Source organism: Mustela erminea, chromosome 9, assembly GCF_009829155.1.
Source record: "Mustela erminea isolate mMusErm1 chromosome 9, mMusErm1.Pri, whole genome shotgun sequence".
NCBI lineage: Eukaryota > Metazoa > Chordata > Mammalia > Carnivora > Mustelidae > Mustela > Mustela erminea.
In genome coordinates this window covers 6,203,648-6,216,326 of record NC_045622.1, presented here as the reverse complement: position 1 = coordinate 6,216,326, position 12,679 = coordinate 6,203,648, and positions in this window count along the sequence as shown.

Sequence of the window (12,679 nt, the reverse complement as noted above, 5' to 3'; positions counted from 1 at the left end):
AGAAGTCAGGAGCGATAACAAGCAATGGTGAGGAGGCGGAGAAATTCGGACCTGTGCATCTTGCTGGTGGGAATGTAAAAATGGTTCAGTTGCAAAAAAGCTAAACAGAATCGCCATATCATCTCGCAGTTCCATTCCTAGGTATGTACCCCAAAGAACTAAAAGTGGGTGTTCAAGCAAAGTGTATGTACACACACACATTCACGACAGCACTATTCACAAGAGCCAGAAGGTGGAAACAGCCCAGATGTCCATCAGTGGATAAACAGATAAACAAATTGTGATCTGCATATACAACGGAATGTTATTGAGTTATCAAATGGAAGAATGAAGTCCTGATGTATACACTATAATACGGATGAGTCTCCAAAACTTCATGCTAAGTGAAAGAAGCCGGACATGAAAGGTCATATATTATTTGATTCCATTTCTATGAAATATCCAGAACAAATACATGCATAGAAGTAGAGTACAGATTGGTGCCTGCCTGGGACTGGTGGGGGGAAGCATATCAGTGCATGCAACAGAAAACCCTTAAGCATTGCCTGAAAAGTCTTTTTTGACTGGTATCTGCAACAGAATAGGCCATAAAATTTTAGCAAATTTGCTGGCAGAAGTCAAAGATGTAAGATACAGAATTCCCCATTCTTATCAACAACAGCAACAAAATGGCAGATGCCTCAATCTATACTTTTAATGCCATTCCGATCAAAATTCCACGGGTATTTTTCAAAGAGCTGGAGCAAATAGTCCTAAAATTTGTATGCAATCTGAAGAGACCCCAAATTGCTAAAGAAATGTTGAAAAACAAAAATAAAACTGGGGGCATCACATTACCTGATTTCAAGCTTTACTACAAAGCTGTGGTCACCAAGACAGCATGGTACTGGCATAAAAACAGACACATAGACCAGTGGAACAGAGTAGAGTGGCCAGATATGGACCCTCAACTCTATGGTCAAATAATCTTCAACAAAGCAGATGCCTCTTACCAAAGAAATTCCACATCTCATCCCATGGTGAGGGAATGCTGAACGACTCATCGGAACATCAGTCCTCTTGTACTTCAGACCTTCTCACTCCTGCCTCATAATCACCTGGATGTTGCTTATGTATTATTAGTGAACAGCTAATCACATTTTAATGTTGTAGGCTGGGGTTTAATTGTTAGTTTATAACTGAATGGCTCTAACTGGAGGGAACTAATTGCCTCCATGAAAATTTGATGTGATTCTGTCAGGCATCCATCTGGATCTCAGAATACCCCTATGGCCAGTGAGTTCATCAGTTTGCTAATTTTCTTCAGGAGGATTGAATTTTATTAACTTTCCCTGCCCTGGGTGGCTAGCTTAATCACACGGAAATTGTCATGGGGCTTCCGGTAACTTAAATTCCACCAAATGGGTGGAATCCTCAAATATGCTAGTTAGAGAAAACCTGATACAATGTCGCCAATAGCAAATAGCAACATCTCACTAGTACAGAGTCAAACTCACATTATGACCCAAAACTTTTTCAACTTCTGGCGTCAGGGTTGTAAGAGTGGTTGGAAGAGATTTCTAAGGTCTTCATCAGCACCAAAACTTTGTATTCTAGTATCAGAATTGTAATGCCAATTGAATATTACCCCCACCTTAAAAGACCACCAGAGACGTGAGTCAAAGCCAATCAGCAAGGGTCGTTTATTGCAGGTTCGAACCTGGACCTCTGCGCCGCTCGTTGCCGATAACGCCGAGAGGTCCAGAGCTGGGTTGGTGCAGGATTTTTATAGACAGATACAAACAAGTTTCGGGTAGGGTTGTGCTAATTGGTTGACAATTTAAACAGGTATACCTGGCGCCAGTGGATTGGGTCAGGGGGACCCACGTACACAAGCGGGGGTCCGCGCGAAAGCAGACAAAGGATCCACGTGTGAGCAGACAAAGGATCCGTAGGAAAGCTGACAAAGCATGACAAAGCAATCTTACAGAAGCAGATCTGGCCGGTTAGCCCACGCATGCGAAAAAAGCACTACCAGGATATTGAAGGCCTGGTTACTTATCAAGTAAAGACAATTGGGAGTCTCCTGGTGGAATGTCACATTCCTGCTATCAAGCATCCTTGTTAATGAGATTTAGGTTTAGAAGAAATTGAACTTTATTTACTTTTCCTTCTACCTCCGCCTCCTTCCGTTTTCATGGAGGGGAGGGTGACATTAGGGTTTGAGGAACTGAGTTCTGTGTCCCTGGAAATTGGGCTATTGATAAGGTAACTTCTTTGTTGTAAATCTCAAGGACATTTGCAAACCAAGGGAGATTCCCGCCCTGCAGGACTGCGGATCTCAGCAAGTTAACTATTTATCATTTTATGGCAGTCAGGGGTGCCTGAAGAATGTCACACATATTACCAAGGGGAGTGGGTGGAGAGGGGGTGCAAGGCGCCAGCTTTTGCTTTGTCCTCAGCCATCCTCCTGCTCCTTCAGAATGAGATTATTTATTAACTGATTTCAGCCTTATAAAAGAGACATGGTGGAAATCAGTATTCCCATCTTAGAGTTGTATAAATTGGAGCCGCAGCTCAAGGTGTAAGAGCCCAAAATAAAAGCAAGATCTTTTATCAGCCTGATAGTGTCCTATTCGTGTGTTTATTCAGTTGGTCAGACCATACTTTCCAGGACTGTTTTGGTGGGGAATGCTCCAGAATGCTGTACCATAACCTCCTTATTTGAGACATAACACCTATAGGAGCATTTCAGAACCTCACAATTAACAGACATCAATTGCTAGAATAATAAAACACTATTACATACCCCAAAACTGAAGTGGTCAAAATTAATGACAAATTATATGAAGATTTATAATCTGTATAATACATGGAATCATACATTTATAAGATGCTTTTCTTGGGTGAGAGTTCGACGACTTCCCAAGCTAGAGGATTTGATATAAGGCCAACTTATTTCACATTCAACATCCATCCTATGGAAAAATCAGGAAGATAGGGAAAAGTGGTGAATTTTGTATTTATCAGTCTCTGACACAATGGAACGCCGTGTGAAATATTAAGGTGACATCAGCTGGAGTGTCGCTCCATAACGCTAATACATCACTGGAAATGGAATGAGGTGGGAAAGATGTATTTTACAAAAACCCTTCCCAGGGTGCTTGTCTATGTGATTGGAAGAAATGTTTTTTTTTTAAAACCACTTGGGGCTGGATGAGTCCTTCCCCACCGACCAACGCATGCCCGTAACTAAATGGCAGGGTCACGGAGCTGCCTCCTAAGAAGGGAGATAAGATTAATGCAGACATTTCACCTACCCAAGTTGGGAGCACAGTTTGGGAGCTGATGTGAATTGCTCAGAGCTATCATCTACATTTTTCCGCATCTGCAACCTGCATCCTTTCCCCATGAGACAGGTCGTTGGTCTCCGATGAACAAATGTTTAAGAACATCAGATTGAGGGACTTCTGGATGGCTCAGTCCTTAACCATCTGCCTTTGGCTCAAGTCATCAGGCTCCCCTCTTGGCAGGGCGTCTACCCTCTGCCCCTCCCCCCCCCCCCGTCGCGCGCGCGCGCGCGCTCGCTCGCTCTCTCTCTCTCTCAAATAAGTAAATAAATAAATCTTTTAAAAAATAAAAATAAAATGAATGTAAGAAATCTATTAGCAGCGAGGACCCTTAGCATCTCTGTGCCCACCACGATGTTGGGCACTGGGGATCCACAAATGAGCCAGCACAGCCCCTCCTCTCCCCTCCCAGCAAAGTGCTTCCTTTGCATTGAATCATTTTCAGCAATGGCCCTGGACCTTAGTTTTCATCCGTGCCCAAATCTATCTCTTTCTCTACATATAGTGCTTTTTCAGAATGTGCCAGAATCCCCCCAAGCCAAGAGATTCAATTGTTTGACAAACATTTATCGGGCATCCTTCTGCATGGGTACTGCAGCAGGTGCTGGAGATACAAGAATGGATAAAATGAAGCGGGGACTCTTGGGGAGCTCAAAGCCAGGAGCAAGCTCAGACAACTTTGCTAACATATTGGAATGGAGGTGGTCACACAGATCCAGAGAGGGGAGATCAAAACTGCATAGTTGGATTCCATTTATTGACAGTGAGGAGAAACTACAGTGTACTAAACCCTCCATGTTCATGGTTTCCTTTATCCTCCAGCAACCCTGTGAAGTGTTAATAGCCCCATTTTATGAGTAATGATATGCAGAAATGTTTGTCTTTTTGTTAATAGCAGCTGGTCAGAGAATTCTTTTGCAAGGAAAAAGCTAGCTTTGTTGAAAAGCTGTTGGATAAACCATTCATCCAAATCCGGAAGAATCAGCCTCCCAGGCAAGGGTACTGGGCTTGGCCCTAGACTTCCTTCAGGGGAGCTGAGAGAACTACTTTACATAATAAAGAGGGGAAACAGGCTGCCAGGGAAATTAGGAAGAACAGCTGAGCTCTGCACCAAAGCTAAGTACCCCAGAAAAGCAGCACCCGGGCTAAGGTGTGGAAGAGGAACAGAAGACAAAAGGAGAGAAAAAACTAACAGATTTTCCCAGAGAAAAGCTCTGTGCTTTGTGAAGAGCTCTCCCAGGGTCGCCATGGATATTCAGTAAGCCTTCTTGAATTTCTTGTAGAAACCAGGGAAGGAGCTGAATTTTTACCTCGACATTGACAAAGGGCTGGGTACACTGCATACACTAATGAGGGGAAGGGGGCGTCTTTTTTAGGGAAAAAAAAAATGGGGAAACTGTGAGGTATAGGGATTGATCTGAAAGCCCAGGTTCTGCCCCCTTTGGAAGTACACAAATTCTGAGAGGCCAGAGAATGATCAGCTTCTTGGGGAGATGAGAACACGATTTCTAGTCGTGAGCTGAAAAAGCTACCCGCGCCAGCATGTGTGTCCCTATAAATGAAAGATTTGGGAGTCAGAAAAGGTAAGATCACAGGAAAGATCCTACGAGCAAAGGGCTGTTAAAAAGGAGGCATTTCAGGGACCTTTAACAAGAAAAAAAAAAGAGAGAGAGAAAGAAAGGAGATGGACGTAACGAGTCTGTGAAGGAGAAACGCTGGAGCAAACCACCACAGAAAAGTGCGAAAGCCAAGGAGAGAGAGAAGGGAAATGGGAAGATGCTGTGAGCCAAGAACCTGAGATGAGAAGAAATTCAGAGGAGAACGAATTTGCAGAACCTATTCGACATATACATATGTGTGTGTGTGTGTGTGTATATATATATATATCTTGAAATGTATCTTTCGTAAGATCTGGAGGGGTGGGCTCTACCTCTAGGAAGGCATGTGAATTTGTAGCTAAAAGAAAAGAGGATTTGCAAGGGATGGAGAGGTTGACCAGGAAACCGCCTCTATCTCCATGGTCTGCTTTCTCACACAGCCTTTGTGCTGAGAAGAGGGGTGAGAGCAATTTGCATCATTCTCACTGAAAGAGACTCGCCTGTCATGGTCACCTCGGGCCCTGGAGGGAAGATATGGGACAGATGTGGCACAGAGGTGGCCTGTGGTCCGTCCCCCACATTTCTGCTAGACCCCCGCCCACCTCACGCCTCCCCTGTGGCTGACCTTGTTCTGACTGCTTGGGGCCGCTCCTGTTTTTGCTCCTTGCTAATTCTCAGGACTGCGTCCGGGTACATTTCTGCCTGTGCAAATATAGGTGCCTTCCCAGGCTTTTATCCGGTCTCCTTAAATTCTCCAGTCTCCGAATATGACCTTTCCACTTCAGAAGGATTTTATTAATTTGCAACTCAGCGATGGTCTCCAGGCCCTTACGATGCAATTAAGAGCATCAACTGTGTAATGTCAGAACGGCTCTATGGTGTTCCTGAAACTTCAATATTGAAATGGGAGTTCATTTAAGTTAAAGGAAACTAAGGCTCCTGCAGCCACAATGTCAACAAATATTGAGTAATGGCCCCAGCTCACCAGAGAACTAAAGCCCGGCGTGTGATTTTTTTTTTTTTTAAAGCAGTAACTGACAAGTCATGAAATAGCTGAATTATTTTATACTATAAAATGAAGAGAGTCTACCAGTGAATTTGAAGAGAGGGCAAAAAGCACAGGGATTATAAGGAATACATTATGTAGATTCATTTTGGAATATGAATGGCAGAAATTGTTACTAGGACACATACTCCAAACCAAAGGTTTTGCCATTAAATAAAGTAATTATTGTTCATTAATCTTTGCAAGGATTATGAAAATGTGTTTATGATCAGGCTCCCAAGTACTCGCAGCCATGATTATAAGAACAGATTTGTCATCCCAAATAAGCAGATAATCTTCCTGTTTAATGAGCCTCTCTTCTTGGAGATCAAAATGCATTGTGGGAACCTCAAAAAAATGATGTTCCGAACACCATTTGTTCATTTGTTACTTCTAGGTTTATTCAATGTGATTAAACTAAAAATAAAAAAAGAAAAAGTGTTTCTTACACCTCATCCTTTTCCTCTCTTCTCTTGAATTTCTCACTCGTGAATTTATTTCAAGCAATGCCTATAACGCCAAATAGAGATCTGAGTTTATTTTTCCTCCTCATCTCCTTTGATATCACTCACAATGCCACTGGCCTGCCACAGAAGACACAACGGCTAGGCAGCAGAAAGAAGGAAACGTTCAGCAGAAAGAAGGAAACCCAGCAATCAGGGGTTGGAGCCCCTATTTTACAGATAATTACAAGAAACTTTGTTTCGTCTCAGCCACAGCTTCCTCGCCTGTAGAATGGAGGTAGGGTGGTTTCAATGATACAATGAATGTAAACCATGGGTGTTCAAGAACAGGGACTCACCTGCCCACGTCTTCTTATCCCATCTCCTGGAGGGTTCCCAGGATCAGCAGGCATACAAGGCACCTGTCACGAACATAGAATGCACCTGTCCCCCGTCCAACGCGTACTACCTTGTTGGTTGCTACATCAGGGCTCCTGACAGTGGAAATGCACTGCCTGTGACGTAGCAGGGGGCGTGGGAAGTCTTTAGTTGGTACTTGATTTGTCTGAATTCTTGAAGCATTCAGACTTCACAAGAGTGGGCTCCAAACACTCTTATTTTGTATCATGGGTTAATTGCTTTGTATTTCCAGTGAGACGAAACTTTCCGGTCAGCATGGGTTGGGTCTTACAGTGTTGAATTCTTTGCAAGACTAACATCCCATCAGCAAAGTCAGCCATAAATATTTTTTATATAGATGGTATTTCCTTTATTTTGTTAAATTGTGCATTAGTTGTATTGTTTAAGGTAATGGTAATGGCCCTGCAGTTTTATTAGAGACCAAATAACAGTGTATTAATTAATTAATGGACATCTAACTCTTTCTCGGTAAGCATGTCGAGTGACAGGCAGTCCACGGGTGTGGGTAACCCTACTTCCTAACCGGTTGTTCCCAGCTGTCCCCAAAGTGATGACTCCACCCATGTGGCTGAAACAGGCTCCCCACCAGTGGGAACAGGAAAAAAGAAGTAGAGTTCAAGGAGCCTCTTTCTAAGGAACTGACCACAGATGTGCGCGTCACTCATTCTCACGCTCTGTTGAACAGAACTGATCGATGGCGGCACTCGGCGCAAGAGAAGCCGGAACGCACCCTGTGTAGCGCCGGAGGGAGAGAGAAGGCGAAGAACACGCGTGCCTACCTAAAACCTGGGGGTTCTGGGACAGAGAGAAAGAAAAGAACATGGGGCAATTCGTAATCTCTGTCACACTTGTCATATTTGAAATCAAATGATTTGAAATAAAATTCTAGATTATTGACTTCTTTTAAAAAACATAGATCTGGGGCGCCTGGGTGGCTCAGTGGTTAAGCATCTGCTTTCGGCTCAGGTCATGATCCCAGAACATCCCAGTGTCCCAGGATAGAGTCCCCAGGAGTCATGGTCCCTGCTCAGCAGGGAGCCTGCTTCTCCCTCTCCCACTATCCCCTGCTTGTGTTCCCTCTCTCCCTGCCTCTCTCTGTCAAATAAATATACAAAATATTTAAAAATAAATACAAATAAAAATTTAAAAAATGGATCTGACAACACAGGGATCAAATTTCAACGCGATAATAATTAGGCGGCTCTGATTATCAGCCGCTCCTTTCAGGGAAAGCGCACGCGTATCATCTATGTTGCCGGAGCCCCTAATGCATACCTGCTGCTTCGCTTCCAGTCAAGCCTCCACGTCCTTGCCTAGTCTCTGGAGGCCTGAGGCACCTAATGAACCACCGCTGTGCACCCTCTACACAACAAGCGTTTCCCCCAACACTCTCTCCTTTCATCCTCAACAATTTTACAAGGCAGCTTTCTTTACTCTGTGGTATAACTGAGTAAGTTCAGGCTCAGAGAGGTTAAATAACTGGCCAAATCTACCTAGAAAGTGTCAAATTAAAAAAAAAAAAAAAAGTAAACCAAACCTTTTGGTGTCTGACTCGAACGTGCAGGCTGGGAAGCTGGTGACGGGGGTGTCCAAAGAGAGAACGCGCGTGTGTCAATTTACCATTTTCTTTGTGCAAACAACTTTCTTCTTTCTCGTCCGCACGGTATCTTTCATCTTGACTCTTCTAACAAATGAACAACTCTGTTAGGTGATTAATTAGCCTTAGAGGACTGTATCTCAGACCACCGTATCGAGTGCCATGAACTAGCTTGGACTAGAGGACATGAGGGAAATTCTCAACCCCCTGAAAGATCCTGTGGTTTCAGTGAAAAGTCAGCAGAGCACACGCCCGAGCAGTTCCCAAACAGACGTGCACTGTCCACTGTGGTGCCTCCCCTCTCCTTAGTCCCCTCTGCTGTTCTGACTCCACAGCCACTGCCCTTTAGGGCTCAGGACAAATCCAGCCCCTTCCATGAGGTCACCCCTCTCCTGCCCCCGTCTCTTAGGACCTTCAGCTCTCACTGCTGACTCTCGGCAAGCCGCTTACCTCCATGCCTCCTAGCTCCCAAAGCAGAGAGCAAGCCTGCATCGCTGAGTTCATTGCCTGACACAGAGCAAATCCTCAATAAATCTATGGTGACTGATTCATGTTGTTAGAGTTTTTTAATGTCCCACCTAAAAAAAAAAATCAAATTTTTAAAAATCTATAGTCTTGGTTTAGTGCTTCTTGTTTATAGTTTTTTTTTGTTTTGTTTTTTAAGATTTTATTTATTTGAGGGATGCCTGGGTGGCTCAATTGGTTAAGTGACCGCCTTCTGCTCAGGTCATGATCCTGGAGTCCCAGGATCGAGTCCCACATAAGTCTCCCTACTCGGCAGGGAGTCTGCTTCTCCTGCTGACTTTTCTCCTCTCTCTCTTTCAAACAAATAAATAAAATCTTAAAAAAAAAAAAAAGATTTTATTTATTTGAGAGAGAGACAGAGGAAGCACGAGTTGGGGGAGGAGCAGAGGGAGGAGCAGACTCCTGCTAAGCACAGAGCCCAACGTGGGGCTCCCCACCCTGGGATGCGAAGCGGCGCAGAAGGAGTCAGCAAGCATTTGCCTAAGCACCACAGGATCACAGCTTCGGCCCCAGCTCTCTTCGTTAATCCGTGTGGTCATTCATTCTACATTACTGGGCACATGCACACTGCCTGCCAGGCCTTGACACAGACACGGAGACGAGCAAGATGGCGTTCTGCCCTCAAGCATGTCCCATTCTGGTGTGAGAAGGACACCAAAAAAAAAAAAAGGCAATTCTATTACAGAGTAGAGAGGGCTCTGTCGGAAGACAGGGAAGGAATCTCAAAACCAAGCTCTGAGAAAGAGACTGTGCGCCTGTGCCTCAGTTTCCCCGCACACCAAACCAGAAATAACTATAGTCCTACCCTTGCCAGGCTTTATGCAATGAAATGAAGCAAAGTATGGGAGATCACTGTGGTGTGCCTGGATGGCTCAGTTGGTTAAGCGTCCAACTCTTGATTTTAGCTCAGGTCATGACCTCAGGGTCGTGAGATTGAGCCTTGTGTCCGGCTCTGTGCTAGGCGTGGAGCCTACTCAAGAGCCTCTCTCCCTCCCACCTTCTTGCCTCCCTCTCTTAAAAAAGAAAAGAAAAGAAAAGAGAAAAAGTAAGATATCATTATGGAAATTTCAGTTTTGTTCTTCCACCAGTCTTGACAACCTTCATTAATCTTTGTAGTTCTTACCCTTGTTTACCAAAAAAAAAAAAAAAAAAAAACAGTGACTCAGAGCTACATAACAATTAGAGATAAAGTTAATTAGAATCCAGATTTCTTAGCTGTTCTTTTTCAGCAATTGCTCACTGTTGAACTTAAAAGACCACTTGAAGCGAACGATAAATGGAAGCAAAAATTCATTGCCAGTTGATTAAAAACACATATGTGCAGAGAATTTCCATTTATTTCTAGATATTAAATTTGGGATAAGAGCACTTTTAGTCTGGAGAATGGGAGACAGACAGCACCGGCGTTCCCAGACCATTGGGGCGTCTCTCAAAGGATTCTGAGCGCCATGAGGACTGTGGCACAAGAGAGCTGGGAAGGGTAGAAGGATGAGTCCTAAACTATTTGCTTTTCTCTACATCATGATACTGGAAAGTCTAGAAGGTCTTAGAAAAATTAACAATAACTACTATTAACCGAGTACTAAGCGCCATACAGTATGGTAACTGCGCGCATGTGTTCCTTTATTATTTTCCCGTTAGTTTCTCACAACAACCTGATGAGGTACATTCTACTGTCAACCTCGTTTTACAGACGAGAGAGCCAAAGGCTCCTTGATTAGAGGAAACTCTCTGCTAACTTACATGGTCATTATTTGAACCACCCTCTTGCCCAAAACAAGGTAGGAGAGAAAGAAAGGAATGATTTTCACCAAGCTTCTCCCCAGAATGCGGAATATAAAGAACCCACCGAGGAGGAGAACGGCTGAGTGAATACAGTGGAAACTTCCCCCACCAAACACCCTAGCATCCAGCACGTCAGAGTTTAGTCCGGTGAGGACGGCAAGAAAAAAGCAAGCAGCAGAATCTGAAACTCATCAAGAGAAAAGCAGCAGAGACCTGCGAGAAATGTTCCTGCCTCCTGCCACTCACGACTGACTCGTGGGAAAAGGGAAAAGCGTGGAGCTCTTGGGTGCCAATTATGTCTTGTTGAAAACTGAAAACCAGCAACAGTATTCACTCAAAAATCCAAAAGGACCATGAGTCAGTTCTATGAGCATAATAAGCATTGGCTAAACACTTCAAAATTTATTCAAATTTTTTTTTTAAAAATTATCATTTAAATCAAACCTGGGTACTGCTAATTGTTCTGTGACTCACTCGAAGAATGCTTTGGGCAAATTTCATTTTGCTTCTTTTCCCCTTCAGTAAGCTGAGAATCTTGATCGTATCCGCTGGAGCCTGTCACAGGTAGAGGCTTGAGGAGGGAAGGAAATGATGAATAACGGAGTGGTTGGAAGGGGGATACCTCGTTCTCAGCCTCCCTCGGAGGGAGGAAAACTCCAAGATGCAACAAAGTCGTCAAATTAATGGTCTGACCTGCATTTTGTGTAATAAAAACAGGCTGTGAAGTATGTCCCACCGGGACTACCGAGGACTACGGAGAGCAGGCCAGTTCCTCCAAGTCCTGTCAGACTCGATGGTGGGTGTGTTCCCGGGAGCCCTGTCCTCCCAAGAGATGCCAAGCCCCCTCCATGTAGCTCTGCAGAGACCCCGCCTCTGCCTGACATCTCCAAGGAAAGAGAGGCCTCTGGGCCTCCCCAGTTCCTAAAGAGGAACAGTGATTGCTTTCTTTTTTTTTTTTTTTTAAATTAATTTTGTATTTGAATGTAGCTGACACACAATGTTATATTAGTTTCAGGTTTGCAACATAGTGATTCCACGAGTTTAAACAGTATGCAACACCCCCGGTAAGGAGAGCCACCTTCTGTCGCCATCGAACGCCATCACAACATCACTGACTACATCCCTTCCGTTGTGCCTTTGAGTCTTGTGACTTAGTCATTCCGCATGTGGATGTCTGTATCTCCCACTCCCCTTTGCCCATCCCCTTACTCCCTCCCCTCTGGCAACCGTCAGTTTATTTTCTGTGTCTCCAGCTCTGATTCTGCTTTTCGTTTGTCTGTCTATTCGTTTATGTGGTTTTGTTCATTTTGTTGTCTTTTTTTTTTTTTTTAGATTCCACCTATGAAGAGCAGTTATTTCAATCAACAGACATTCACTGCATGTGTACCTGGGGCCAATTACTCCAAATTCAAAGGCCATCGCTTTTCTCCAGCAACTTACAAACTACTGAGACAGAATCAAGGGAATGAAATGTGATTACCTCAATAGAGGTAGGTACCAGAGTCGCAGAGAATAGAAGGTGAGTGTAAGACAAACCATGCTGTGGGAAAGCAGAAGGGAGAGTGTCAGGAAAGACTTCTCCAGCTAGTGTGAGTCCTGTCTGCCCTGGGCTGTACAGGATAAGCAAGATCTGTATTTTCTGCTCACCTATAAGATCACTGATGGAAGGACCAGGTTCGACTCAGCACTGTATTTAAAGCAGTTAGCATTTTGCCTGAGACATTTCCTAAATGTATGAAGGAAGAAGGGGAGGGAAAATGGGGTCTCTTTATTTCACAGGCATGGAGAAGGGAGAGAGCAGACATCCTTGGATTTGCTACCCGTGTTCTCTGAAATCTGTCTGTCCGTCACATAGGCCCTGTGCTAACAGCAATATTACCCTTCTGTGTCTTGATCCTGGCCTTGATCTGTGCCTTGATCGTCTTTGCTGAGTGGTC